This window comes from Nyctereutes procyonoides, unplaced genomic scaffold (genome assembly GCF_905146905.1).
Source record: "Nyctereutes procyonoides isolate TBG_1078 unplaced genomic scaffold, NYPRO_anot_genome, whole genome shotgun sequence".
Classification (NCBI taxonomy): Eukaryota; Metazoa; Chordata; class Mammalia; order Carnivora; family Canidae; genus Nyctereutes; species Nyctereutes procyonoides.
In genome coordinates, this window is record NW_026575162.1 from 726,672 (window position 1) to 732,240 (window position 5,569).

The 5,569-nt window shown below is 38.7% G+C and overlaps 1 pseudogene; it reads left to right on the forward strand.

The window, feature by feature from the left end:
• The first annotated feature begins 367 nt into the window (after positions 1–367).
• Positions 368–4,081, forward strand: LOC129503014 (integrator complex subunit 4-like; annotated as a pseudogene).
• The last annotated feature ends 1,488 nt before the right edge of the window (positions 4,082–5,569 follow it).

Genomic DNA, 5,569 nt, shown 5'->3' on the forward strand with positions numbered 1-5,569 from the left:
CATAAAATGTAAAAACAATTGGTAATCCCTTCCCTGACAGATACAGTAACAATCATGAAGACTGTATAACACTGCTAAAGTATTTGTTTGACATTTATTAAACAGAGTTTAATGGTAGTGACATTTTAATCTAATTCATCAATTTAATAGTTTTCACGAAAATGCTCCATTTATTTAGATGCTCTATGCATCTTTCCTATTCTCACTAATCATTTTTGTTCATTTGCTATTGAAGTAGGTTGTATTGAAAATAGTGTATCAGAATGAGAAGAATATAGCTTCATAAGGCATTATCATTAAAAATCTATCTAGATTAAGAAGTAGTAAGTAATTATAATTTTACAAGATTATTTTTTCATTTGTCTCAATGACGGTAAATCATTAGACCTGAGAAATCATCCGTATGGATCTATAGATAAACGCCAGAGGTCATCTTTGGAAACATAATCATACATTATTATGAAGCTCCAATTTATAATGGGTTTTCTTCTAAAAAAAATCTTTAGTAGTAATCTCTTCTAATGAACATGATAAATCTGATAGTTATCAAGGGAGTTTTAGCTTCAAATTTCTTTACCAAATCAGTAGAACCCCTAGGATAAGATATTAAGTAGACAAATGATGTTGTTCTGCTGCTTTGGGGAAATATTTTGTACCTAAGATATTTCTAGTGCTGATCTTGTAAACTCAAATATCTAGATTTACAAGGAATCAGTAAGATTCAGGCACTTTGAAGATTTGAGCTTGTATGGATTTTGATTTCTGCTGTTTTTACTGGCAGGGGGTAGAGTGATTGAAGGCCTATACCTTTGTTCTTTTTGCCTGCAAGAACCTCAAGAATAGCCATAAAGAGAGGAGATGATTGAGGCACCTGGGTGGCTCAGTCAGTTAAGTGTCTGCCTTTGGCTCAGGTCATGATCTTGGGGTCCTGGGATGCAACCCTGTATTGAACCTCTCATTAAGCCCTGCATTGGGCTAGCTGCTCAGTGAGGAGCTGCTATCCCTTACCCCCTCATCTCCCGTGCTCCCTCTGGCACTCTTTCTCTCAAATAAATAAATAAAATATTTTTTTTTAAAAAAAGAGGATATGACTTTTAAATATGAACTTAACTGCTGAGAATATTACATGGTGAGAGAAAAAATATGACATTATTAAGTTCTAGCAACTTTTCATAAAGTTGGCCTGGTACAGTTGGTCTAGTCTGAGGAAGTATTGCTGTCTCTAATCATCCTAGGTGGATTGCTTCTGAAGGAAGTTATATGTCGAGGATATCGTGTCTTCGGAAAAGGCCAACTGGTAATGGAGTACCATTACATGACAGTCTTGACCACTGTAGTCACTCTGAAGAAACTTAATATTATCAGTATCCAGGATTTTTTGGATTTAAATTAATAATGATGATTATTAAATTCTGACTATAGTATAAATTAGAAAAGGAGCTTACTTCTTTACACTGAGGAATACTGCCATCAGATAGAACAGATTTCAGGTGGCCCAATATAACTCTCTTTTAGTGAAGCTGGATTATCAGAATTTGAAAACAGAGGAAGAAGAATTATTTTAGGATACAAATATGGAAGATTTTCACACACACACACACACACACACACACACATATATAATCTGTCTCAACAGCAAAAATAGATGTGTTAGGTAGATATAATTTTTCTCTCCTGCCTGTTGGAGATATTTCTTTCCTCTATCATATTTGGTAGGTTTTCTTAGTATCTACTACACTGATAAGTGTGTTTTTTTTTTTAGATTTTATTTATTTATTCATGAGAGACTCAGAGAGAGAGAGAGGCAGAGACATAGGCAGAGAGAGAATCAGGCTCCATGCAGGAAGCCTGATGTGGGACTCGATCCTGGAACTGCAGGCTCACACCTTGGGCCAAAGGCAGGCACTTAACCGCTGAGCCACCCAAGTGTCCCTATGATGATATATATTTAATAAATCAGCTCTAAGGGAAAAAACATCTAAATTTGTAGTGTTTGCTAATATGTGTGGTGTATGTATTATCACCATGGCCAAGTTCAAGCTACCAGTATTAATTACTAAGTGCCCAGGTGGGAAGAGATGCATACAACCCACTCTCACAAGCTAAAACTATCTGGTTCTGTCACATTAATGCACTGTAGACCCTCAAAATGCTGCTTTATAAGCATTCACTCCTGAAAAGCTATTATTCTTCTGAAGGTTATTTTCTTTAAATATATCAGATTATAGTCATATCTTAATCTTTTGAAACTTGAATTTTATTTTCATCCTTATCTATGATATCCTGATTTTATGGTTTATTTTCCATAAGTACTTCTTATTTTCTTGTTCTTGGGAAGGTCTTGTTCGTTGTCTCCTTGTGTTTGTTTTCTACTCCAGACTTTTTGTTTGTTTGTTTTCTCAACTTTATTGAGGTGGTGGGGGGAGTCAGGGAAGGAAGAGGTGTAGACTTGAAGGTTTTTGTTTTTTTAATGCAAATTAATTTATTTTGTGTTTGATACCACATGAGACTATAAGGGTGATGGTGCTCATGCCCATACGCTGTCTCCAGGTGAAGCGCTCTAGGCTTCATCCAGAGATATTCAAGAGGCTCTTCACGAACTTTTATGCTGTACTAATGTTTCGACTAAAGAAGGGATTCATCTTGTACTGGTGGAGCTGCTGAAAAATTTAACCAAGTACCCTACTGATAGGAACTCTATATGGAAGTGCTTGAAGTTTCTGGGAAGTCGGCATCCAACCCTGGTGCTTCCCTTGGTGCCAGAGCTCCTGAGCACCCATCCATTTTTTGACACAGCTGAACCAAGCATGGATGATTCAGCTTACACTGCAGTTTTGGTTCTTATTTTTAATGCTGCTAAAACCTGTCCAACAATGCCAGCACTATTCTCAGATCATACCTTCAGGCACTATGCCTACCTCTGAGACAGTCTTTCTCATCTTGTTCCTGCCTTAAGGTTACCAGGTAGAAAACTAGTGTCATCAGCTGTTTCTCCCAGTATTGCTCCCCATGAGGACCCATCCCATCAGTTCCTGCAGCAGAGCCTTGAAAGGGTGTACAGTTTTCAGCACCTGGACCCTCAAGGAACCCAGGAGCTGCTGGAGTTCACCATCTGGGATCTGCAAAGACTTGGAGAACTTCAGTCTGAACTAGCAGGAGTTGCTGACTTCTCGGCTACTTATCTTCGGTGTCAGCTTTTTCTCATCATGGCCTTGCAAGAAAAGCTGTGGAATGTGGCTGCCCCTTTATATTTGAAGCAGAGTGACTTGGCCTCCGCAGCAGCAAAACAGATCATGGAAGAAACCTGCAAAATGGAGTTCATGTACAGTGGTGTGGAGAATAAACAGGTGGTGATTATACATCACATAAGGCTGCAGGCCAAAGCCTTGCAACTTATAGTAACAGCACGGACTACTCGAGGAGTTGACCCCTTATTTGGGATGTGTGAAAATTTTTTACAGGAAGTGGACTTTTTTCAGAGGTGTTTTATTGCTGATTTGCCCCACCTACAGGACAGCTTTGTGGACAAACTTCTTGACCTTATGCCCCGACTCATGACATCCAAACCTGTGGAAGTGGTCAAAATTCTACAGACCATGCTGAGGCAAAGTATTCTCTTGCACCTCCTTGTTCCAGAGCAGATCCACAAAGCTTCGGCCACCATCACTGAGCCAGCAGGTGAGTCAGACAACCCTTTGCAGTTTACATCTGGATTGGTTGTGGCCCTGGATGTCGATGCAACCCTGGAACATGTGCAGGACCCTCAGAGCACTGTGAAGGTCCAGGTCTTATATCCATATGGCCAGGCTCAGATGATTCATCCTAAACCAGCAGACTTCTGGAATCCTGGCCCAGGGCGCCACCGGCTTATCACTCACACCTCTCCCATACTGCCTGGACAGAACCATGCCAGGTGGAAGTGATGTTGCTACTGCCCTACAACTCCAATTCCCGCATTCCAAAATCCCCCTGAATTGAAGGTGGTGAAATATCACCTCAGGTGGAAATCAGCATCAAGGGCACCATCCCCTTCAGCAAGTCTGTGAAAGTTTACGTAATGCCCAAACCCACAAGGCGCTGAGTCACAAGCATTGTCTACTCCAGACTTTCTAATGTGTTTTCTGAATACCAGTTGACTCCAAATCTCTGAGAAAAGGCTCTTGAAATTAGCATATTAAATATGTTCCTTTGGAGAAAGATTGTTAAACTCTGAAACTTTGTCCTAAAGGATCTACCATTTCCTTAAAGTCTATTTTAACATAGTTCTGTGCAAGGGAGAGAAGTTCATTTTAAGAGCATGTGAAAATATAATTTTGATGGACTTAAAATAAGGACTTATTTTAAAAAAAATTGGAAGGTTTTCTTTTCTCTAGCTTTGTCATCTGTTTATGGTGGTAGTTCTCAATCATCAGGTAGAGCAGGATCCCCTGGTGAGGTGAAATTTGTGTGTAATTACTCCATGTGATACTAATAAGCACTCTGGATTGAGAATCACTTCCAGAGGGGATCCCGAGTTTTCTTAGTTCATGACACTCACAGTAACTTTTTCCTAGAACCCCTAAGTCAATAAACAAAACAATACAAAACACCTGAGTACTCCCTGAGTATTAGTTCCAAGCATCTAAATACATTTGAATATCTTAACTTAGCAATGGTTTGAAAAATTAATATACATAAATTGAAAGAAGAAAAAATTTCTATTACTTTCTTAAATAACCAAAATTATTTACTGATGGTATGTGTGCATCTGTGGGCAATGCATAAGTCCTTAGAACTTGGATTCAGGTTGAAGAGTTCCATCCACATGAATTTTCTTACTGTATTTGCCTTTTAAGATAGTGACTGGTAAAATCTGAGCTTTGCAAGGAGATGGTGCCATTGAAAGGTTATACTATGATCGTGAGCGGGTATTTTCTATTTCTCTTGAAAACTTAAGGTATCTGTGTGGCAACTTGGCACACAGTCTGGAAACCACAGAGTTAGAGAACAAATTTTTATGAACGGGCAAAAGAATAAAAAAAAAATCTAAAGAAAAAAAGGGATAAAGGACAAAAAGAACTTGATGGAAGCTAGCTTTGCTCATTAAGGTTGGATATTCTCAATTTTTCAATGTTAATGATGGTGGTGATGATAATAAAAATAACTGACATTTGATGGGAACTATGTACTAATTGCTACATTTTATATGCTACCCCAGTGAATTTTTAATGACAAATATAAGAAGTAGGTACCATTATTGCTAGCTTTTTGGTATAGAAAGTGGAGACTTGGAGATTTCGCCACTTTCCCGGCTAGTAAATGGCACAGCTGGGTAAGGAAGGTGTTTGGGTTGAATACAGAGTTCATAAATTCTTCCCAGTAGGAATCTACCTTAATCATGAAGAATAGAATTGATAGAGTCCATGATCTCGGTGCAAGCAGGCAGAACAAAAGGTAGGGCAGTGAGAAAATAAAGAATTCCTGGTATAAATACAGGTGTTGTAGAACTGGATGAGAAAAACAATTATAAAATCCCAGGAGTTTGGAGGCATGGAACCCAAGTATGTGTGTGCTTGTGCATGCATGTGTG